At 44.1% G+C, this 25,420-nt stretch overlaps 1 protein-coding gene across 6 annotated transcripts in view; it reads left to right on the top strand.

Annotated features, from left to right (window-relative positions):
- The first annotated feature begins 19,449 nt into the window (after positions 1–19,449).
- NCOA1 (nuclear receptor coactivator 1) overlaps positions 19,450–25,420 on the top strand; it is a 201,552-nt gene continuing 195,581 nt past the window's right edge. For 4 of the 6 annotated variants that reach the window (XM_054569040.1, XM_054569013.1, XM_054569049.1 and 1 more), the window contains exon 1: positions 19,450–19,812. The gene's annotated coding sequence lies outside the window, so the exon portion shown is untranslated. Of the gene's footprint in view, positions 19,813–20,028; positions 20,334–20,382; positions 20,422–25,420 lie in introns of those variants that run through there. The other 2 variants (XM_054569023.1, XM_054569030.1) reach the window with 2 other exon arrangements.

The following is a 25,420-nucleotide window of genomic DNA, read 5'->3' as shown; positions in this document are numbered from 1 at the left end:
TGCCTTGCTGCAGGTTGCGGGTTCAAGGTGGCTAATGAGGACAGAGAGACGTGCGTGGGTGCATGTGTGCGTGTGTGTATCAGAAAATATATGTCAGACGCAAGAATTAACATTGTTGAAATGCCTTTTTAATGAAGTTACTATAAATACTGATGTATTATGCATGTGATCTTTATTTTCAGACAAAATTAAAAAAAAAACCAACAGAAAGTTTTACTATCATCACAAAATTGTGCACTGTTTCCACTCTGGGGGTGGAAGGAAACAATTATTTGTGTGCATCTAATTTGTATACACTTTTCCCTATCATCCTATTTTAGTGACCTATTTTAATTCAGTCTTTGCATTAGAATAATTCCATTAAGGTGGGAGCCACCCCTTGTTACAGAGGAAGGAAGACAAGGCCTTCAATCTACAGAGACTGTAGGTATTACTCAGGCTGCTTCTCAGTGGCAGAGTCCTAGTCTGGACTCTGGTCTCTCAGGCATGTTCCAGAATTCTGAAAGCGCTCTGGCACTGCCACTGTGAAACTGAGGGAACCTGGGAAGTTATTCATCTGCTCTCGGCCTGTTTCCTCTACATGTACAACAGGAAAAAAGTCTGGCGTCCTTCTTTCTTTAAAGGCAGGGGCGGGTAGGGCATGGAGTGGAAGGTGAATCTGAAGAACGAGAAACACTATGCAGGTTTTATTTTTTTAATTATATTTTATCGATTATGTTATTACAGTTGCCCCAATTTTATGCACATTTTCTGATATTCTGTGCACATCGTTGGAGACCTGTGAGCCTCTCTCTTGCCAGGCTACCCGGGTTATTTTGAGTGAACCAACTGTGTGTGTGCAAAGGATTGAAATAGTTATTTTTAAAAATTATAAAAGGCAAAAGGCAGGGAGAAGTTAGGGCTTTGGGGAGCTCGAAGTGGTTACATTTATACAACATGTATTTAATGAGTATCTACTGCATGCAGGCCTAGGGGCTAGTTGGTGGAGAAACTAAAACTAATTAAAACAGACAGGGTCTGGCTATCCTACCAGGGGTGTCCAACCTGTGGCCCACAGGCCCCATGTGGTCCAGGGTGGCCGTGAATGCGGCCCAACACAAAATCATAGATTTACTTAAAACATTATGAGATGTGTGTGTGTGTGTGTGTGTGTGTGAGTGTGTGTGTGCGTGTGTGTGTGTGTCTGATTACATGTCACAATGTATTTAATGTGTGGCCTAAGACAACTCTTCTTCCAGTGTGGCCCAGAGACGCCAAAAGGTTGGACACCCCTGGTAGAAGGAAAGCAGCCATGCAAGGATTTCTACCTGGAAGCTGGCTTTAAAATGAGGTTCCAGAAACTATCCTTCATGAAAGACTGCTTCCTAAAGTTGTATCTCGTACCTTCTTCATGGAAGGGAGGAAGTTTTATGACTCTTCACCTGCCCTCACGGGGGCGGGCGGGGTGTTCCTACTCCGTATTCATCCTTACCACATACAGTACTTCTCGGCTTCCTGAATATTTCTGAGGTTGCGCTATGAACCACACATTAGATTGATCAGGGCAAAAGCACTTGCATTAAAATCCTTTATCATTCGGGCTTTTATGGGCTGCACTAATTCATGGGAGTGCACCACTGGCTGATAACCCAACTGTCTGGCTGCATGCTGTGGTCTTGCTGTGAGCAGGAAGGGAAAGCAAGAGCGGCCAGGCCGCTGCCCCGTACCAGGGAGGGACCCCCAGAAGCCCGGCCCAGGAGTGTTCTGGCTCCTTATTCTCAGGATGGTCTTGGACTTTTCCAACATGCCACAGCACAGAAGGGAAATATTTTGCTATGAAAAGCTATACCTTTTGGTTTGGACATTTCTAACACACATTCTCTCAAAGTCCTTTGTTTTCTCTGCTCACTTGCTCTGATCCACTTGACACAGTTCTCTGTATACCTAAATTTTGCTGAGGCTTGCATGGATTTGGAAGTGTTTCTTACCCAAGGTCTTTGGATGTGGAGCTGGCGGGGAAATAAAAGAACCGTTTCAGAGGAAGAGGGCCCAGGTGGAGCCAGAGAGCACATCCCAAACAGGGTATAAAAGCCAGGAGGGCTAGAGAAAATTGGGAAAGACCATAACTGAGGAGGACTTAGAAAACCTACACAGGCAGCAACGAGGGGCAGCCGCTGGGAGCAGAGAAAGCGAAAGAGTCAGGGCGGACTCAGGAGACATGGGGCCTTGAGGAGGCTCGCACATTTTCATGGCCATGCCAGATTTTTAAAAAACTTTCACCCATCCCTCCATCCCTCTCCCCTTTGGCAACCATCAGCTTCTTCTCTATACTTATCTATAAGGCTGTTTCTGTTTTGTTTATTCATTTATTATTATTTTTAGATTCCACATGTAAGTGAAATCATACAGTATTTGCTTTTCTCTCTCTGATTATTTCACTTAGCGTAATACCCTCTAAGTTCCTTCATGTTGTTGCGAATGGCAAGATTTCATTCTTTTTTATTGTTGAGTAATATTCCATTGTGTGTGTGTGTGTGTGTGTGTGTGTGTGTGTGTGTGTGTGTGTTTCACATCTTCTTTAACCATTCATCTACTGATAGGATGCTTCCGTATCTTGAGATTCTAAATAATGCTACAGTGAACATAGGAATGCGTATGTACTTTCAAATTAGTGTTTTTGTTTTCTTCAGATAAATACTGAGAAATAGAATAGCTGGGTTGTATGGCAGCTCTACTTTTTAAAAAAATTTTTTGAGGAATCTCCACACTGTATTCCATAGCGGTTGCACCAATTTATAATCCCACCAACAGTGTATGAGGATTCCCTTTTCTCCACATCCTTGCCAGCACTTGTTATCTGTTGATTTTTTTGATTATAGCCATTCTGACAGGTGTGACGTCTGGCTCATTGAGGTTGGAGCCAGATTCATATTAAGAAATGGGTAGAAGGACCTGAGAAGACGGGCCGTGGCCTTTGAAAGGATTGTGGATTTGATTCCAGGAGTCACTGGGTTGGATGTTAAGAAGGAGAAATCGAGGAGTTAGCTAACCAATGGTGACGTTCATGGAGGTGAAGAGTTTCAGACAAAGACTAGGGTCCTGGACCCTGAAAGAGAATTTAAAGTATTTCATTTTGCCTTTGTTAAGTTTGACTTGTGTTTGGATGTAGGAGTCTGAAATTCAGAAGAGGGGTTTAGGGCCGGAGGAGTGAATTTGGGAGTTGTCAACACATAGATATGTAGTGCTACCTGCAATGGATATGGTCCTCTGGGCAGAGACTGTCAGAGTGTTATCATCTGCATTTTAAAACAATACAAAACTTAAGTGGGGGAAGTTAAGTTATTTGTCAAATTATACCCATTCTGTCACCAGCAAGTAGTGGAACTAAGATTCAAAAGAAGACCCATATGGGTATAAAGAGCAGTTGCTGTTATTTTTGTTGTTGTGGCTATTATTTCTTGCTGAAGTTAAGAGCTTGGCTCTATTAGATTTAAGTAAAACCAGCTTAGCACCCTAAACAATCCCATAAAAATTTCCCAGTGCCCTGGGAAACCCCCAGGTCTGCCTCCCACCTGTCCTTCTAAACTGCCTGCCTTGTCCTGAGATCTCAGTTCCTGTTTTCTTGCGCAGCACCTGGTTCTTTCTGCCTCTTTGCCCAGATCCTTTGGCCCAGCACTTCAGTGGGGCTCCGTGTTTGGCATCCTTCCAGCCTTGCCCAGGACACTGTCTTCCCCATGGCTCCATCAGTTACAGCCTGTGGACCAGTCTTGGCTCATCTCTATGCCTATCCTTGCATCCCAGGTCCCTAGACAGTTGCTTGAACAGGAGGAAAGCTCAGGCAATACCCCATCTCTGTCCTTTAAAATATATTCTTTCCATTAAAAGCACCATGGATATATTCTTCTTACTCCTTATTTTTTCAGTAATCAAGGAAGATACAATCTTTATTCCACTATCTTCTGAGTATTCTTCTTGCTTTTCTCTTCCATCCCTCCCTTATGGATTTTTATGCTTGTGTTTTCTTTTAAACCTACTTTGCCTTCATATTTCCAGATGTCCTTGTTTTCTTGAAAACCTTTCATCATTTCCATCCTGTGTATTACGCTCTTTCTGCCACATGATATCTAATTATTCTTCAACTTACAAAAAATAATTTAAACCTTACTGTTATCTTTTGACATGGACCAACTCTAGCTCTTGCTCTGAGATGTCTTCTTGCAATTCACAGATATTGTCTGAAGGAAGGCCAGGCATTTATTCACACTTTTCCTCCATTGCTAAAGTGCAGGGTGACCTGCAGATTGAATATACCTATTAGTTGTTTATGGTCAACATCCGTTCAGATTGTGTAGAAGTCATGCTGACTAGCTATTTAATATTTTAAGGATCACCCTGGCTAAAATATTAACCTTCCTAGAATAGAGGCACACTGAGAATGACAGCTTTTAACTTTAATCAGCCCGAGAACTCAGTGACCCTAAATGTCAGTTTATGAATTTTTGTGGCCCACTGACCTCTACATTCTTTCCAGAAACAGTGTGATAAAATAAACTCAGCAAGCATAACAAACAGAAGTTGTATAGGCTTTCCTTGCTGGCAACTGCTGCTGCTACTACTTGAGAAACTAGATTTCCCTAAGCCTTTATCTAGTTGTTCTCAACCAGGGCACCCTTTATCCTTGGGGGAATGGAGGGTCTCCAGGGTAAGGGGAGGAGCTTGTTTGAAAAAAAAAATTTAATATTAAAGTATACTTGTCTATTTAAAAATAAATAAAGGTCTTTTTTTTCTTTAGGCAAACCACAGAAAGATGGACAAGTAAATAAAATAAAATAATCCCAATAGGGAGGCCAGGAAGTGGACAATGTTTATCTAATTTCTTTTGTTGTGAACCACAACAAAATAAGAAATATATATTACATCTTAATTCAGTACACAGTCGTGTGTGTGTGTGTGTGTGTATAATTAAAAGGAAAAATGTTTTAAACAGTGCTTTTTCTTTTTAAAATGCTAGTCATGACCAACTAAGTTGACTTCATGATCCACAGATTGAAAAACAATTCCCTCAGGTGATAGTATCAGAATCTTGGGAGGAGGTAAGATTTTTAAGTTTATCAAAAAAAGAAGCATTTTTAAAGTAGTTGACCAAGTGCTGGGGATTGCAGGCTTCCCTCTCTTTTCTTCTCTCCGGGGTCCCTGTTACACTACTTTCTTTTATCCCAACTTGTACACACAAGGAGTGAGAGTACAAAACCAGTCTGCTACCGAATGTGGAAATCCTCGGTTATATGAGGTTGGTAAATTGCAGATACATGGCTTCATTGTTTAAACTTATCTAATAGCCTATTAAGAGCTTGATTAACAAATTGATTATTTACAAATGCAAAACTGATTAATCCACGAGTTAACTGTATCTTGTGATTTTTAGTTCTATCAGGTGACTTTTACCCCATTATAAATGAAGGCCCAGGTCTTAGCTCACCGGGATCACGGGGAAGCAAAGTGGCATTTTCCCAACAGACTTGAGGCTCATCCTCCCGTACAGGATGGGTCACATTCCACTCAGCCTGTTGAAATCCCAAGTAGAGATGCTCTCCTGACCACCCCCCTGCCCCCAACCCCGCTGCCACACCCCCCATCCACATCTGCAGCTGATCTCTCTGCTGGCCTTTTTCTTAATCTATTTTTTTTTAAGTTAACCCTTTTCTAAGAGTGACTTTCTCATCTTTTCTTTTTCCTGATCCCACAGCGCCTGTACTCCTTCCATCCCTTCCTTCCCCAGAAGGCAGGAGCTCAACACAGGCATGTCGCTTACCTTGTCCATCAAACTGATTGTGCAAGCAGCGTTTCTTGAATAATCTGATGTTTTGATTTTTTTCTGGTGTCAATCAGTAAGATTCGTTTTGGCAATTCAAACTGATGGGAGGACGAGAGGACTATTCTGTGGCCTCTGAATAGGGACAAGTGCTCAGTCTGCCCTGATTACCAGGGGCAGGGTTGCGAATGGGAATGGAGTGGGGCACCACATGTTAAGAGCATAGAATTTTGGACTCCATACTTTGTCACTCCCTAGTGGCTTATGACCTTGAGCGATTTTCTGCCTCTTTCAGCTTTTACAGGTGATCGGATTGCCTCTTTCACGGAGACATGGGGAGAATGGAAAGAAATAAGGCAGGTAATGCGCGACCTGGAACCTAGTAAATATTACTTAGTAAGTGGAAGCTATTATCAGCTATTATCTCTGGGAAAATGTACATTACGTTAAGGATGTGCACACACTCAACTTGAAAAGGAAAGGCTGTCTTCCTTTCATGAGCTACATCTTTTTGCCTTGTGGCTTCTCCACTTCTCTCTGTATATCCATTTCTCTCTGTCTCCTGACAGCTTCTTCTGCTTTCTCATTGTTTCTTGCCTCTTCTACCTGGGTTGACAATTTGGCATCTTTTCAGTTTCAGCCACCACTGCTGCGTTTCTTAGTCCAGAACCCAGAAGAGGAGCTGCGCTTGCCTAACTCACCTTTTTGCACTAGACCGTGACAGCTAGGTCGGTCCTCAGTCTGGCCCCATGCCTGTGGTCAGTCACCGCATGGCTATTTTATAAGGAAAAGTGGTGTGGCATCCCCAGGGGACTTATTCAAAAGATGCATGCACGTGGGAGAGAAGGTATAAAATAGCTCATCTCTAGCTGAAGGTTCAACATATATCCTTATTTTGATGTAAAGAGTCCTAGCAGATGCCAAGTGATAGATTGTGCAGTTAACCAATTCACCACTTGCTAAATGGGAGTGAGCATTTGCTTTATGACAAGGGCTCCGCTTTACATGAGGAACATCACAAGATTCCTTCAAACAGCAAGTTTTCTTTGTTTGCACATATAGTACAATGTATTTTATGTGACAGGCAGTCCAGTTCATTGATTTCTGTTCTAAGCATGTGCAATCTTTTTCTCATTACTTTAGTTATCATTGTATCCAGTGGGTGAATATCCTTTACTCAGCATCTCTTTTTTACTTTCCCTCTTTATCCTTTCTTCCTTTCTTTTCTGCTTACTCCAACACCATCTTTTTCTCATGGGAATCTTATTTGTTTTTGCCATTTTCTGTGTGCTTCATGCTGGTGGGCATGCCGCCCGCCGAGGACCTGGAGTAGGGCATTGGCCACATCCAGGCTCCCACGGCACAGAAACAGCAGGGCACAACTCCGCGGTGTCCTGTGTGTGCTTCTGTATTGTGCAAGTGATTATAAACCTCAGTTCTACAGTTGCGTCCACACTGGAGTCCAAGACTACATCAATAAACTAGACTTGACTCCTCATAGAAACATGCTCTTGTTATATATGTGTAATGGCCCTGACTCACTAACTCCTTCATTCATTCCCCCACATTAGCTGTCATCTGCCATCTCCACCTGGACATTAGGCCAACATTTTAGCATATTTAAAATGCAATTTATTGTATTCTCCCTCAGACTATAACCCTTTCCAACTTTCCTACTGACAACGATGAGAATGGGGATGGTGAAATGTCCCGCCTCCACTTGTCCGGAACATTATAGCGTGTGCGGCGCTTTCTTGCATATCCTTTCATTTGGGCCTCACAAAAATGCTATCAGGTTGACAGAGGCACTTTGCAAATGGGGAAACTGGGCCAGAGTGGGGATAAGTAACGTGTTCAAAGTGACAGAGACAGGTCTTCGAACCCTCAGTTCTATGTTTTAAAGCGTAGGCACCTCTCGCTCGCAAGCCCGTGGTTGTTTCAGTTCCTTCCTTTCTATCGTGCCGCACATCTAACTCGTCACAAAGTCCTCCTGGTTCTTCTTTCGCAGCGTCTCACACTTGCCATCGTCCAGGCAGTTAAACAGCTTCCTCCCGGCCATTCCTTATCTGGCCATCCCTCTGGCACTGCGAGTGCCTCTGGTTTTTTCGTGCTTCTTTTGGGCTAATTCATCCAGAAGACATTTGTTGGCATATCATGTTCATTTTGCATATTTTCTTCCCTCTTTTCATGCGCATTTTGAGGTCTAATTCTGGCTTCCTATTAGGGCTGAAATGAGGGTCTCATATACTGCAGCTGTTAGGATAATAACACCACCATTAGGAACTCCTACACTCCATTTGAATAGTAAATATCTGTGGATAATTGGAAAAATCACATGTGTAAATATGCCGCTTGCATGATATCACTCCCTTGGGGCTACATCAGCTTCCTATTTTCTCTTTTTAAAAATTCAAGCTCCCCTGGCTCTATATCCAAAACTGTTTATTAACTGTGAACTTGCTGATCTTGCCCTAGATACCAAAGTATATCTGTCCTCTATGTTGGGGGTAGATGACAGGGTCATTACTGACAAACAACCCCATCAAAACCACGTACTGGACAATACTGGGCCATCGTCCCAAGGTTTAAGGGTGCATGTAGCTGGGGGCTCCCTTCAGGGGAGAGATGATGGGTCTATCAATTTCAGTGATGCTAGACGCATCCCAAGGACTATGAAAGGAACCAACACTTACTGTGTACCTTCATGAGGCCACTGCCAAGTCTGGTGTTTGACCTGCTTTATCTCACTGAATGCTAACATCCAGCCTGTAAAGAGGATGAGGATGGGAGCAGGGATGGGATGGGACGGGGGAGTCCCAGTTTGGCCGCTCACCTGGATTCAGAGTCCTGACAGGTCTAGGAATATCCAGAAGCCTGGTGGGAAGGGACCTACTTGCTTGAAGAATCAAGGAGGTCCTGAAAAATGACTCATTCTAAGGAGAGTGGAGCAACTTTGAATGAAAATGGAAGGGATGTCATGAGCGTTGTTAGCTTCCTGTCACTGATATTATCTGCTGATTCTGCTCCAGGGATTCCTACCTTAGTCCTAGTGAGATTGAACAGGAGGATAGAAAGCAACATTATTATTAGCCTTGCAGGGCCGCTCATGCAACAGAGTGCAGCGCAGCACTCTGGGGGACCGTGGGAGCACGGAGGCCTTCAGCACCTGCAGCCTCAGCCTAGGCCCTGACCCCCGGGCAGCAGAGTCCACCCCGGGGCGCCACAGCCAGAAAACAGGGAAATGGTGGGTTTCGTGGCCACTTGGATGACTACTGTTCTTCAAGAGTACGTATGAGACAACCACTGGCTCCACGTTGCAGTCCCGCCTTCCCTACTCTCAGAGCTGTTTGAGAGGGAATCAAAGAGACCTCTGTCACAAATACTATTTTTCTTGGCATATTTGTAGTCACTATCCATTCCCACATCTGGCTGGTATAGTCTGGGTAGCAGATCACAAACGTATTTTCATCTCCGTTATACGAACAAGAGACTGAGGCTTGGGAAATTTAAGTAACTTTTCTAAATTAATGTAGTTAGAAAGTGGCAAAGCTTGAATTAGAATTTAGGTCTATTTGATCTTGAAACCCATGCTATTTCCACTATATTATTATTCAACAGACATTTATTGGGTGCCTACTATGTATCAGGCACAGGAGGCAATGGGAAACAATTAAAGTTCTGCCTAATTGAAATGCACACCCAGGGGCAGAGGTTGATTAGCTGTTCACCAAAACTCACTCTCCTTTCTGCAATGTAGCTACGCTACATTTCCCAGCTTCCTTTGCAGTCACGTCTCCAGGCCACTGAATGTGAGTGGAAGTGATGAGGGACCCTTCCAGGCCCGGGCCCATAAAAACCTCCCTCGCATGCTTCTCTCTGCTGAGATGACTAGTGTAACCTTGGAAGCCATGTGTGGAAAAATGTCAAAACTGCCTCCGCTGATGAGGAACATATGATTTGGCCTGTTACATGAACAAGAAATCAATTTATGTTGTGCTTGAGACATTACACATTTAGGAGTTCATTTATTTATAGCACTAGCTCTATCGTAATCAAAACGTACTCCTACACGAACACTGCCTAGAATGATTTTCTCTTTACCACTTTGTAGAGACAGCTTTGAAAATCTGGTGGTGTTATATGGAAAACAGGCGCCTGCTGGCTGCAGGGAGCCCTTGTTGGCCGAAGGGGCAACACCAGGCGCTCCTGGGAGAACGCCTGCCTGGGCCCAGCACTGCCTCTGAGGAGTGGATCTCCCTGGGTCTGGTTCAGGATTAACCACCCCGCTTCGCAAAAAGACTTGATGCTACACCCTCAACTTGCCTGTAGTCGTTATGGTAGAGGTGCCGTCTTAGCCTCTCTGCCACTCCTTTCTTTGGCCTACTGTTCATTCAGAACTCAGGTTGGGAAGATTGCTACTTACTGGGCCCCCTCAGAGACCTCAAAAGTTATACTTTTTGGATAAATCAGTAGTCAGTGATTATATTACAATAATTGTGTAAATAATCCTCATAGTTGAACCAAATTATATACTATGATTATGTTTTATTTCTAGTACATTTTTTTTTCCTGTGGAGTCCATAAATGCCGTATTTTTTTTTTAATTAATTTATTTACTTTTTAAATACACCCCCCCGTTTTTTGTTTTAAATTGTTTTAGCTTTCTAGGAACTTATCATTATTTTTTCCAACTACTACACTTTTTCCACTGGTAGAAGTTAATTTAGGGGTTATCTTTGCTGGGAGAAAGAGAGCTTTTGGGTGCTGGTTATATTCTACGTCACAATCTGGGTTCTGATTACACTTTTGTTCATTTTGTGACATTCTTTAAGTCAAGCACTTAAAGTTTATGCTCTTTTTATGTTTGTGTTATACTGCAACGAAAACACTTTAATCTACCAGATCATGAAGATACATGGAAAAATATTGAAAATTCTAAAAATGAGATTCTTCTGTATAGATAAGCTCCATGTTCCATGAAGTCATCATTATCTGTAAGATTTGGTCTCTAGAATGACAAACATGAATTACAATGTGTGGACTTCTCAGGGGTAGAAGGGCAAATAAGCAGCATCTTGTCCAATCACCTGTCTACACACTTTTGAGGGCAGAATAAATGAAGTGGAAATACCTAGAGTGCACATTGGTTATTTTTTCATCTGCCTAGAATTTCATTGTCCAGAACGCTTCCTGCCTTGCGGGCTGCTCCTGCCCAGTATTGTCCAGTATGTGGTTTTGATGGGGTTGTTTGTCAGTAATGACCCTGTCATCTACCCCCAACGTAGAGTTTGATATTTGCTCTTTGCTTGGCCAACAACACTTTTTGTCCTAGGAATTGAACTTTGAGCTGAGGAATACGGGCACAGAAGGTGGCGAAGCTATCCGGCCGGAAAGCAGTGCCACAGAAACACAGCTCACATGTTCCTGCTGCCAAGCTCCCTGAAGCTGCTGTGGTTTCGGCCTCTGAGACAAATGATACAACGGGTCCTTTTATTCTTTGACCTGCCCTATATCCTTCCAATCAATTAATTTTTAAGTAGCAAGAATCTATTTCCACAATTTTCAACTGAAGAATTGATGCAGCATCAGACCCTCAACCTGCAAAGTTTGGAAATTCAGTTCTGTTTGTTCACCCAGGAGTTACTGTGTTACATAGAATTAACATTGTCCAAAGTTGCAGGAATGTGATATATAAACCATGACATTAATTGATTACTTTATTCTAGAAAGTGTTCTTAGGCGAAAGGGAAAAGCAATCATTTTGCAGAAGGCATTCATTTAGCATTTATTTACTCAGGCCTGACTGTTAGGCACTATGGCAATTAAAGAAAAATGAAACTGGATGTTTTCAAAATGATTTTCAAAATCGTCCAATCACGTTTTGACGTGCTATCCTTCTTGACTCTAGTTGTACAGTGTACTTAATTGATTTTACTAAAACACCATTCTGCTGTCCTCTGGTCAGCAACCTTCAGTGATCCATCATTTGTGTGTTGTCCAGAATGCTTCCATCTCTTCACATCACCCTCCCCATCCCTAGACAGGGCTTCCAGAAAGTGCTTATGCTATGTTCTGGGGCCCCAGGGAGCTGCTCCAGGTGCTGCTCTGCCTCAGCACCTCCAGGTTAGTCCAGCTACCTCATAAGCAGTTCTGCCTTTCTGATTCACTTATCTTGATCCTGGCCACGCCCAAGTTTGCTTTCTCTCGACCTTCCTCCTCCCTGTACTTTGCAATTCCATGTGCCAATCTTTCCTCCCCACCTACCCTGCTTCAACTCCCAGAACCAGGAGGGAGTCATGTCTGAGATCTCCTAGTTCCAGAACGAAGTTAGGACAAGGACCAAGTCTTATGGTCTAAGTCCAGCGTTCAGAACTCTCTAAAATGCAGTGGAATTTCTTTTGCTTTGCATGAATATTCCACTCTAGCTGGATTAATTATTTTCTCTCTCATTATAGAAAATGAAGCATTTCCAACTCTCTGCCTTTGCCTACATTGTTCTCTCTCCCAGGAACCCTGCTGCTTCTTCCCTTCCTGCCTGAATCTGAGCCATGAAGAACCCCACAAATGCTCCTGCAGATCCCTTAGTGTTTCACCCTTCCCCCCATATGTCCTCTTGCTTTGCGAGTTACTTTTCCAGACCTGTCTTATCTCTAATACCAGTTGTCAAGCATCTTGAAGATAGCGACTGTGTCTTAGACTTTTTAATATACTATCAATTAAAAATTTTGTGCTGAAGTCCTGCTTTGTGGAGGGAACTTCTCTTGGCTTTTGGGGAATACAAACAAATATAAGACCTAAGCCCTGCCTTCAAATAATTGCAGCCCAGTTGAGGAGACTGTTACTGTGACCCTCATGCCTCAGGGCTGCAATAAGTACCTCTTTGTATTAGGCTGCTCAAACTGCCATAGCAAAACACACAGACCAGGAGGCTTAAACCAGCAGTCCCCAACCTTTTTGGCACCAGGGACTGGTTTTGTGGAAGACGATTTTTCCATGGACTGAGGGTGGCAGGGGATGGTTTTGGGGTGTTTCAAGCGCATTACATTTACTGCGCACTTTATTTCTATTATTATTACATTGTAATATATAATGAAACAATTATACTACTCACCACATGCTAGGGTTAGCACGTGGGCTTACCAAAACTGTGAGGGAGACAAGTGCACAGTGCAGGAGAGAGGCACAGGCGGAAGTGGTAAATAAAATAACGGGCAGGCCATGCACAGACTAAAATAAGTGTCAGATTCTGACTTAAAGCCTGCCATTAGATGCAGCTGTGCAATTGAAGTACATCAACTCACTTGCCATTATAAAGCCTGCCACCAGATGCAGCTTAATTGTCACTGGCCACTCATCGATAGGGTTTTGATAGGAATCTGCAAGCGATTGATTCATTATGGTCTCTGCGCAGTCAAGCCTCTCTGCTAATGAGAATCTGTACTTGCAGCCACTCCCCAGCGCTCGCATCCCCACCTCAGCTCCACCTCAGATCATCAGGCAGTAGATTGTCGTAAGGAGTGCGCCACCTAGATCCTTCGCATGCGCAATTCGAAAAGAAGTTTGCGCTTCTCTGAGAACCTAAAGACGCTGCTTATCTGATGGGAGGTGGAGCTCAGGCGATAATGCGAGTGATGGGGAGCAGCTGGAAATACGGATGAAGCTTCGCTCGCCGGTCCGGCGCTCACCTCCTGCTGCACTGCCCAGCTCCTAACGGGCCTCAGACCTGCACCAGTCCATGGCCAGGGGGTTGGGGACCTCCGGCTTCAACAACAGAAATGGATTTTCTCACAGTTCTGGAGCCTGGAAGTCCAAGATCAAGGTGTCAGCAGGTTTGGTTTCTTTATGAGGCCTCCATCCGTGGCTTGCAAATGGCCACCTTCTCACTGTGTCCTCACATGGTTTCTTCTCTGCGAATGACGGCATCCCTGGTGTCTCTCTTTTTAAAATTCATTTTTCAATTACAGATGACATACAATATTATATTAGCTTAAGATGTACAATGTAGCGATTAGACATTCATGTATACCTTACGAAGTGATCATGCCAATAATTCCATTACCCATCTGACACCATGAATAATTATTACAGTATTATTGACTATATTCCCCATGCTGTAGTTCATGTCCCCGTGACTATTTTTATAACTGCCAATTTGTGTTTCTTAATCCCTTCACCTGATGTCTCTGTGTGTGGTCAAATTTCTTCCTCTTACAAGGACAGTCAGATTGGATTAGGGCCCACCCTTATAGCCTCATTTTAACAATTATCTCTTTAAAGGCCCTTTCTCCAAATACGGTCACTTTCTGAGGTGCTGGGGGTTAGGATTTCAACACAAGAATTTGGGGGAGGGTTGCAATTCAGCCCATATCCCTGTTGAATGATTGGTTAATTATAATCCTGTGCAATCAGTTCCACCTTCCACAGGAGGCTAAACAGTTGTGGCAATTGCCTATGGGTTGTTGGCTAACACATTCCTGCATTTTTTGAGGCATTCCATCAGATAGGCTTCCTTTGGGTTTCTATTACAAAACACAATGTAAGACACAGGGAAGTCCTTATTTCCTTAAGCAGTGACAAAAGTCCATCATTTCTGTATTTGGTTTTCTGTCTTTCAAAATTAGAGGTGTATGTCTACATGACCCACAAGAAAATTCAGGGGATTGTCATTGCATCTCTTAGTCTTAACACTCAGTCTGTTGCTTCTTGAAGCTTGGTTTTCTACCACTGGGCCTCCCTCCATGCCATAAAATTTACTTTGATTAAATCTATGATTAAATCTTGTCAAGAATCTGGTCTGTTAGGTGCATGACGAGGGTGGGTGGCAGATATTGGGGATAATTATAGGCCAGTGAAGTTAATAGGCATACAGACTAGATAAAGGGCAGGCCTCCTACAGGTGCGGCTGGCTCTGGAGTTAGATGAGTGAAGGAACATAGAGATTAAAGCAAGTGGCCGGGTTCAGGGTTTGCTGAAGCCTGCAGGACAAAGTTGAGGGAACAGGGATTAAAGTTCTGCTCTACTTGATGGAGAAGCATGAGGCTAAGAATTTGCAGGCTTTGAAAGCATGCAATGTTGCTTTGCACACTCTGTTCCACCTGGCAGAATAGCCTTTTCAAAACTTGTCGGTCTCTGAGCAGTCCCAATAGTCAGCATACAGAGGTGCAGTCCCACAGGTTGCTTAGGAGCTGGTCTGTTGGGTTCTGTGGCATACCACTTGTTAAATATTTTGAATATCATTGCTGTGCATATGTATAATCTATCTATCATTTTTGGTAAAATTTCTGTCAAGGGCACCAGCTACTTTGCTATTCAGTGTCCTCATATAAAGATTTATATGATAAATTTCACCTGGCATTCAGAAATCAGGGTGATAAATACCTACTGTTGTGCTGTAGTGTCCAGTTCCAATTAACATCGGCACTGAAGTCACCACAACTGTCAGTTTCTCTACATGGCAGTGACAATTTGTCTTGGTTTCCTGGACGTCATCCAGTACACTGGCCAAAGAGGCCAAAGCAGACATCTATATTGTATTTCAACCTCCCTCAGGCCTCTTTTTTTTCTTCTTTAATTTGGACCTAAGCTTTTGCCACTGAGCACAAAAGCGCAGCATTGGTAGGTTCCCTTTTCATTCGTTCATTCATTCCTTCATTCATTCATTCATCTAGCAAATATTATAGAGTTCCTACTATGTGCCAGGTACTGGCCACAATAGTAGGCAAACTCTGACTTGGTCCTTGTCCTTGTGGAGTTTAGAGTCAAATAAATAGTTAATGGAAGAATAACCCAATAAATCGTGTACCCACTATAGCTTTTATCTCATTCCTGTCCATATCCTCTAAACCTTGCTTGGTTCATTATTTCCTTTTTTACAACTTCAGTCTCTTCTAATAAATGATCTTGCCCTCTGCCCACCAACATGCTCATATCTCCCATCAACTGAAGCCTTAGTCTTCTTGTCCTCATTTAAGTTCTTGATTATCATCTTCTCTCCCCATCAACAGACTTCACAAGCAAGCTAGCTTTGACCTCCCACTACCCACTCGCTTCTTACCCACTTATAATCCTGTGTCCACCTATACTTCTCTGGGTGGCTAGGTGATTTTCCTGCTCTCTGTGTTATCTGTACTTGATCAACTGAGGGTTGTTCTTCTTTTCCATGCTAACAGCAAGCAGCCCGTAGGCAAGCACCTTGAAATCTGTGAAATTTTGTCCTTGAAAGCCTCTCCCCAGACTCATCATAGCAAAAATGGCCTGTGTAGGAAGCAACTAACTCGCTATTTGACCTTCTTACTGATATAATTACACACACCAAAGTTTCTGATATCTATGATTGTAGAGAACAAAGTTTCTCAGTGAGTAGGAAAGTAGTCGTCACTCAAAGAAGGAGGCTATTATGACACTTTACAGCTGCAGTATGTCCTTAGGGGACACTGCATCCTGTTAATTGTGCAGCTGGCTTTATCTGTGCCTATTCTCCCAGCCTGATGAATGGCTGGGCAGATTGTTACCTTCTTGGTTTGAGCTAATTTTTACTTTTTTATGGGCAAATGCTATACTAAATGCTTTTCATACATTTGTTCATTCAGTCTTTGCAACAATCCTTTGCCAGCATCCTTTTTACCAATGAGGACACTGAGGATTGGAGGTATTTAAAGTGGTTGGTTCAAAGTCACACAGCTAGTAAGTGGCAGAGCCATTTCAAACACAGGTCTGCCCAGCTCTAAACCTAATCTTTTTAATGTTTATAGTTCAAGCAAATGTAGACACTAAACACTCTTCAAAGGAAGGCTGACAAACTTCATTTTGTGAGGAAGGGGCAGGCGAATGAATGCATTGCAGGTAGGACCATAGATAGGAACAATATTTCTGGAAGTCACTTTGGCAAATGTGTTGGGGGGAGGGGAAAGCATGTATCTTTGAGCCAGCAATGATTCTTCTAGGAATTTAATGCAATAAAATATTTTTCAAACTGTGCTTGGAGGCATGCATTAGAATTACAGAAAAATTATTTACAAAAATAAACACACAAACAAAAAAACCAGAAACAATGTAAACATTTTCCAGTAAGGGATTAGTTAATTAAATGATTAAAGGGATACACAATGCAAGAGTATTCAGCCATTTTCATGGTGAAAGTATATTGTACAGTGAAAGATATCAGGTTACCAACAAGCATTTATAGTGTGCTTTTATCATGTAAAACTGAATACCTTACTGTATTTGTATGTGCAAATATACAGTCGATTTGTGGAAAGGGCAGTATGCTAAGTGAAATAAGTCAGTCTCAAAAAGACTAGTATTGTATGACTCTTGTTACAGTAGTCAAAATCCAAGGCAGAAAGCATAATGGTGGTTGCCAGAGGCTGGGGGAAGAGGAGAATGGGGAGTTGTTTAATAGAGTTTCCATTTTACCAGATGAAAAGAGTTATGAAGATGGATGGTAGTGATGACTTCACAACAGTGAGAATGTATTTAATGCCCCTGAATTGTACACTTAAAATGGTTAGGCTGGTAAATATTATGTTATGTGTATTTTAACGCACGCAAAAAAGAAAAAAAGTGGGTTATAATTTTTTGGCAAGTGATTATAATTTGTAGAAAAAGTCAAAGGGTTTCACTTAAGAGTTTCACTTAAGAAGGAGTCTCACCTTAGAAAAGGAGTTTGTTTTTTAGCATCTATGGATGGTTATGGCAATATAAGTAATACCTTAAGTTTCATTCATTATTCAACAAAATCTCAGCACTGCATGTCCTAGGGATGTTTTCAAGTTAATTGGCACTGAGCTGCAGGCGCTGGGCTGGGTGGGTGACTGCTGCAAGGAGATGTGGGCATTACTGACAACTGAAGCTTGGAAACTAAAGCAACCTGAGAGGAAGGGAGGGGGGAAAATAAAGCCTTGAGGATCCCAACACTTTATGGCTTCGTGAGAAAGGAGAAACCAAGGAAAGTGCTAGCAGAAGTCAGGCCAGGAAACAGGTAGAGAAAGGAGAATGATGTAGAAGGCAGAAAGGGAGTTTCAGAAAGGAAGAAGTTCAGTAGCAAGTGCTGCAGAAAGACCACATGATGGGAGGATTGAAGTGTCCCCGGGGCTGGGCAGTCAGCAGTCTGCAGCCTTTCTCCTGGCCAGGAGCCAGCATTACCTGGGCAAGTGGCTGGCTCCCTTGCAGGCACTTCCCACAGTCTGGATGGGACTAGAGTGTGAGGCAGGTCCTGAAGAAGGGGACCACACGGGATCTTACTGGGGATGGGGACTCTGCAGGTTGCTAGAGGTCTTGCTAAACCAGGGGAGGGCAAGAACTCATGCAATGCACCTAGGGTCCCTGTTACAGGTTTTTGACCAGCGTGACTGCATTAAAAAATGACTGCCTAAATGAATGAGCGTGGAGTGTGGGCTACAGGCTGTCCGAGGCGAAGGAAGGGGACGCTGATCTGGGGAATGGCCGCGAAGGGTGGCAGGATGGAGTTCCTGGCGCGGGAAGGGCATGCCCACTGCCTCAGAGGGGCCAGGCAGGCTGAGGTGTCTCCCAGGCAGAGTCAGGCTTCAGGTGGAAGGTGGAGTGCAGAAGGGTTTAGGATTTACAGAGGGGGCTTTAGGGAAGACAACACGGCAAGAGAGGCAGCAGGAATGGCTGGGGGACCACGGCCGCAGGACGGGACTGAGGGGTCGGTTCGGCGCCTGGAGGGGACCCAGGGTGCGGGATAGGACAGCTGTCTGCTCCACAAAGCGGCGGGCAGCCAGTGACTCAGTCACCCTCAGGACAAGCCGCTGGAATGAGGGATACTTCCCAGATAAAGCCATCATGGCTCAGAAAGCCTGTTCAGCAGCTGTTTGATTCCTGTGGTGACAAGACACACTCTACTTTTGGAAGTAGCACTTACACTATAGGATTTCTTTTCTTTTCTTTTTTTTTAAGCGGGTAGAAACGAAGAAAGGTGTGGACCCCCTTGAGGGCAAAACTCTGCCAATGTTAGACATTTGGGGCAATTCACAGAATGGCAGAGCCAGACCTGTCAGTCAGATCTTTTCATCTGTAAAACGAAGGGGGCAGATGATCTTTCTTTCCCCTTCTCTAACAGCCTGTGAAATCATCTAGACAACCACCTCCCACTTTTACAGAATAAAAAACGAGGCCCGCAGGACGTGTCTTGCTCGAAGTAATACAACAAACGAACAGAGGGCCAGGCCCGGGACCGCCTCCTCCCTGGCCTCTGGCCGCTCGCTCCACAACCTTCTTCGAAAGATAAGAGCAGCTACGAGCCGGAGGCTGCAGGCCAGGCGGCCTAGCTGAACGCACCCCCGGGTTCCAGGCCGCTTCCCGGCAGCAGTCGGAGGAACGCCCCGAGGGGAGGGCAAGAGTGAGGGCCTCCTTTCCCACACTTCGTTAGGACACGGGCCGGGGCGGGACCGCGGCAGCTCTCCCTGGGGCCTGCGGCCGGCAGAGGGCGCGGGGCAACCCCTCGCTCCACCGCCTGGCGAGTGGGGAGCGCGCTGCCCCGAGCGCGCCGTCGGAGCTCGTGGGCACCGGGTCGCCGTGGCCAGACCCGGCCAAGAGCTCCGGGGCAGCGAGGCGGGCGGGGAGGGGCGGGGCACTGAGGAGAGGGCGGGGCGGGGCGGGGCGCAGAGGGGGCGGGGCCGCGAGCAGGGGGCGGTGGTGGCGGCGGCAGCAGCGGCGGAGGAGGAGGAGAACATGGCGGCCGCGGAGAGCGGCTGAAATGCCTGTTCTTCAGACCAGGCGAGCGGGAGTCTGACGCGATTAGCTCAGCCCTCCCCTCCGACGGCTGGACCGCAGCCTCAAGCGCCTCGGCCGCTCTGTGCCCTGCTGCTCCCTGGAGCAGAGCTTGTGCCTGGTTTGTTCTGCATCCCCCTGCGGGGGGACCCCTGCTCCGGAGGAGGGGGCCAGAGAGCCGCGGCGGCGGCGGGCTCCCGGCCCGTGGAGCAGCGGAGGCCGAGGCGCTGCCGCCACGGTCGCGGGCGAGCGCGGCGCCAGTCAGCGCGGCCCAGAAGCGGAGGCGGCAGGTGAGTGGCGGGCGGCGGGCGCCTAGCCTCCCGGTGGGTGCAGCTGTCATGAGCCGCGCGGCCGCCGAGGCCCTAGGGGGCGGGGAGCAGCTGGCGCCCCTCCACCCCCCGCTCTCCTTTCTCTCCGTTCCGCCCCCCCTCCCACTTTCCCCGAGTTCTCCCTCGGCCTCGCGCGGCTGGAGGGGGCGGAGGTCGCAGCTGTCACGGGCACCAGCTGGGGGCTGTGCCCGCGGAGGGAAATTGCTGCAGCAGCGACTTCTCTGCCCCCTTTCCCAGTTGCCCTAGTTAGCGCGGACAGGGCGAGCATCCGCGGAGGGTGCGCGAGTCTCGCGGCAGCCGGCCGGGCGTGGGGAGCGGCGCCCCAAGCCCGCCGGCGCTCCCCGCCGCCGAGAGGGGGAGCCGGAAGTCGGCGCGGGCGCCCCTCGGCTCCGGCGAGCGCGGTGACCTTGGCCGGCGGGTTAACCTCTCAGAGTCTCGCTTGCCCGGACTGCGAAATGGGGATGACCATGGCGAGCCTTTCCGTAAGCGCAGCCTTCGACGGCGCTTCTATTTCATCCTGGCTCACTGTCTTCTTCATTCTCCCGACGAGGGATTTCAGAGGCAGAAATGGTGTGGATAAGTGAGATTTTGCTGTTAGGGCTAGGGTTTGGTCCCCTTCCCAGGATTCTACTGAAAGGACCTAGGAAAGAGGGACAAACATGTTGATTGGAAGATTGGGAAATGGGATAGTTAATGGTCAGCGACAGAACTCTTGGAAGAGAAATGGAGAAACTGGACACTGGGGTCCCTAGTCCTTACTACCCAAAACTACCTATGGTTTCCCCCACCCCCGTTATTTATTTATTTATTTTAAAGCAGTCATTCCCATGGGCTAGACGCTGCCTGGGCTGACGATCTTAGAGGGAGACGGAGGATTTGACAATAAAGCCTGTGTGTGTGACAAGGACAGTCCACAGTGCTGTGGCTGCAGAGTTTGGTGGGGAGGAAAACTTTAAGCAGAAGATTTTTTTTTAGCCTTTCATGCTTAGGTCTCCTTTATTGTACAGGCCTTGAAGAGGCAGGTGTCCTTGTGGAGAAGGTGACATTTTTTCGTTTAAGACAGTGCATTTTTTAAAGTCAAGTATGATGATAGTGAATGAAGGGTTCTTGAGTGAATTGCAGCCCCAGCACCCTTTGTAGATGTCCAGAGTAATCTCTATGGCGATGATTTGTACTGGTTGAGGCTTACACTTCAGGGATTAAGAAATCAAGTGTCTGTGTAAAACATTGTTGGGGGGAAGCTTAGATTATACTGGACTGTTGAAAGGATGGACCTCAAGGGTTAAATTTGTTCGAGGTGTGTCTCCTCTTCTGGAATTGGTCGGAGGTTAGTCTCAAAAAAAAAAAAAAAAAAAAAAAAAGTTGGCCAAAGGGACCTCTCAGTTTATTTCACAGAAGCTGTGATGTAGTAGGAAGGGGGTCAGATTTCTTCATGTTGAGAATAATGTGAAAAGAGAGTATTTGCTTGGGTCTTTTGGCTCCTCAACTAGGAATAGTTTTGGGTTAAAGGTAGCAATGGGGTGTGATTCAGCTTAATAAATGGGCTTCCTTGAGCTGTTTGTTATAAATGAAATACAATTGAAAGTGTATCTGTTTTATCCCTTGTACTTTGTGGAAGGATCTAATTTGGTTTTATGAACTTAGTCTCTGAAATGTTTTCCCTCCAATTCTTATTTAGACTTTATGCTTTGGGAACAGTGGATCAAAAAGGGGGGCCTGAAAAGGGAACATACGGTTTGGAGAGAAAATGCAGGGGTGCTGCTAATAAGAACAGGTGTTTGGTTTGATTTTTGTAGACATGTTGCACTACTGTTTTATTACATTTATTTAACTCACAATGAAGTTTGATTTTTAAGGTGCAAAACTTGAATCTTGTATAGTTAAACTCTTCCTTATTTCTTTCTGAGAAAATCTGTAGGATTGTGTCTATTGAATTGCTTTCTGTGTGCTTTAAGCCAAGGGAGTATTTTAGATCTGCATTTTTGGGTAAGTGGTTTTATTGAAGAACAGTGCCTGATGGAACTAATGGTGATTGTTCCACTTAAACTGGGATTATATAGACAATGCATTTTCCTCCCTCTTTCTGCCAACATTTGTTTTTCTTTCTCCCTCAATTCCAGGGTTTCATTTCTAGAAATCTGGGCTGGAAACAGAAGCAGCAGTTTGTATAATCCCAAGAATTTGCTTATGCCAGGAAGCTGTAAGGGTAGCATGAAGTGGGTGTGATATAAAGATACTGCTACTACTTAAGACATTTAACTGTTAAGGGAGTCTAGGTCAAACTTTAAATTTTGTTGAATTTCCTGTTTTCTATGTATGTGTTAATCTTTTGGTGGGCAGATGATTGGGTTGCTATGGTGCTCACTGGTATAAGTTGTGAAAGCGACGACAAAATTTCATGCTTTTCCTCTATAGGGAAGGGTGGTAAATGAGCCTAAATAATTTAAAGATGTTCCTAGGATGGAATGTTCTCTGCATGTACTCTCGATCCTGTTAATCCAGTGATTGGTCTTCACCAGGACTAAATATTGAGTAAGTGATGAGGGTGGTGTAGAGGTGCTGAAAGGTGGAGTGGGGAAGAGAGGATATTAGATATTCTTCTTCCCCCCCCAACATTTTATTTATTTTTAGAGAGAGAGGAAGGAAAGGGGAGAGAGAGAGAGAGAGAGAGAGAGAGAGAGAGAGAAACATCCACATGAGAAACATCAGTTAGTCAGTTGCCTCTTACACATTCCCTGACTGGAGACCAAACCTGCAACCCAGGCATGTGCCCTGACCTGGAATCCAACTGGCAACCTTTCGCTTTAGGGGACGACACCCAACCAACTGAGTCACACTGGTCAGGGCTGGATGTTCTTTGAAAATCTTTTCTCTCTTGTACTATATATCAGAAAATGATTTATAATTGATTTTAAAAGAATATTTTAGCCCTCCCTTCTCTGTTGACATATCCTCTCTAAAGAGATACTACCTTTGTTCCTTTAGTTTTTTATTTCCTCATTCTCCAAGGGCTCCACATTGTTTGAATATACTGCATATCTTATGGAGTTGATTGGCTTGAAACTATATGGCCTAACATAACCTTCATTTTAGGGCAAGAATGAGAAGTCAATAAAAGTACACACCCAAGTAGAATCCCCTAAGTCATGGGTTGTAGGAGATCCTCAAGATGCTCAGAATTGTCTTGGCAGTGAATTTTGCCTCCTCCATACGATAATCACAGGAAATCTCAGAGGGCCACCCAGTGCTTTCATGGCATAGGTCCAAAAACATGTGGTGGTCTCCTTTTTATGTTCACTGCAAATATCAGGCATTGAGGGGAGTGCGGGATTGGGTGAAATACACGTGTTTTGGGAGTTGAATAACATGCTATCCAGTCTGGTCTGAAGAACCATATAAATTTATCCCTACCTGTACAACTTTTCCTACTTACTTGGAAAAACTAACAGGGGTGTTCAACCTTTTGGCGTCTCTGGGCCACACTTGGAAGAAGAAGGGTTGTCTTGGGCCACACATTAAGTATACAAACACTAATGAAAACTGAGGAGCAAAAAAAAAAAAAAAGGTTTTAAGTAAGTTTATGATTTTGTGTTGGGCTGCATTTATAGCCATCCTGGGCTGCATGCGGCCCGCAGGCCAGAGGTTGGACACCTCTGGTAGACTATGGGGAAGGACTTCTTTATTGCTTCTCTTTCAGGTTAACCAGTAGCTTAGCCCTTGGTCACTGGTGGCTGAGAAAGATTCTCGTGGTTTCTGACCTTTTTTCTTATCATTAGAGGTGAGATCTAGCCATTTCAAGCCTTCTCTTTTATTTTCTTTATATTTTAGTTAGACTTGGTACCTTTCTCTCAACATAGGGGGTCATAAAAAGGCTTAGTGGCAACTGGATACCATTCTTGGTTGCTTCTGGACATTGTTTCGTGAGTGCACAGTATTTGGATTAATATAGAGTATAGAATGAGTACATTTTATTTCTGCTGGATGGATACATGACTAAATAAAAGAAATTATTACAAAACACTGACACCAACATGTAAGTCCAATTCTAGAAGTATAAGTAGAGTGGGCTGTTGGATCCATGCTTCCTCCCCCATATCCCCATCTGCAATACAGTATTTTTGAGGCTTCTTGAAGTGATAGGCTTTTAGAAAAGCTTAGTGTAGTTTTCATAGTTCAAAGATAAATAGCTTATGCCAAAACAGAAGCTGTAGTCACTCAAAAAGTTGTAGAAGACTTGAAATTAATCAGTTTAGTGATCTTCATTCTTAGATATACTACTTGTTTAATTAAAAACTTTTTAAAATCCTTACCTGAGGATATGTTTATTGATTTTAGAGAGAGAGAGAAAGCGCAAGAGAAAGAGAAACATTGGTTGGTTGCTTCCCATATGTACCCAACCAAGGATTGAATTTGCAACCTAGGTATGTGCCCTGACTGGGTATACAACTCACACCTTTTTTGGTGCATGGGACAGCACTCCAACCAATTGAGTGACCCGGCCAGAGCTAGATATACTATTAATATTTTGATCTAATCGCTCCCTATCGATTTATTTCATTGCAGAGGGTGGGGAGGTTGGGCTTTATTAAGAAATCTTTAACCTCACCATTGGGAACAGACAGATCATATTGCTAACCATAGGTGTAGTAAGCACAGAGGTGAAATATACCTATTAACAGGACGAGAATTCTGAGAACACTGGATTATCCAGTGTTTCCAGAGTGATACTTCAGTTTTGCTCTTCTAACTTGTAATTTTGAGGCAATTTTTAAGCTTGTTTTGGAAATGGAAATTTGACTTCAAACAGGGGATAGTGAACTAATCTTCCAGGTACTTAGTAGATATAACCTTGGGCTAGTTACTTAAACATAATAAACCTCAGGTTTTCATGGTTAAATTTGGAATAATGTACTGAGCTTCATATTGTGGTGATCTTTAACTTATTATAATAAATAGCAAGATGTGTCTAGCATATTGATTGTACATAGTAAGACTTTGATGCTTTCTTACATGTCCATAAGCTAAACGCATCACCAAATTCTCTGATTCTTTCTTTGCAGTTTCTTGGATTTTCTCTCTTATTTCTGGTTCTGTAATCTAGTCCTCATGTCATTTCACACATGGAGTAATAAATGTCACATCAACTCTGTGGGTCTGAGTTTATCATTAAATAAGCATATTAGTCTGATTTTACATTTCTTCTTGTGCTAAAATTCTATGATTTGTCAGTTTATAGCCGTTTGCCTGCATGAATTTGCCTAATTCATCCTACATATAAATGCTGAAAAAAATTCCTCTCTAAAATGTATTTTGATGTTGTTAGTTGTTTTTAGTGGAGGCTCTGTGGACAAATTTATTAAATGTAAATCATTTAAACTGTTGTTATGTTTCTTATCCCAGAAAATTTGCTGCAGGTTGCATATGCAGAAATGCTTTGTAAACTGTCAAGTGCTGTGTAAGTGAAGACTGTATTATAATCACCCATAGATATTCTAATTCTTTGATTTTGTATGTTTCATTTTCTTTATTTAAATTATATTTCCTTTTCCTTTATCTTTTGACCTTCAAA

Source organism: Pteronotus mesoamericanus, unplaced genomic scaffold (assembly GCF_021234165.1).
Source record: "Pteronotus mesoamericanus isolate MK-2021 breed Mesoamerican mustached bat unplaced genomic scaffold, CSHL_Meso_final contig_101, whole genome shotgun sequence".
Taxonomy (NCBI): domain Eukaryota; kingdom Metazoa; phylum Chordata; class Mammalia; order Chiroptera; family Mormoopidae; genus Pteronotus; species Pteronotus mesoamericanus.
Note: the sequence above shows the minus strand (reverse complement) of the source record. Positions and strands in the feature narration are given on the sequence as shown.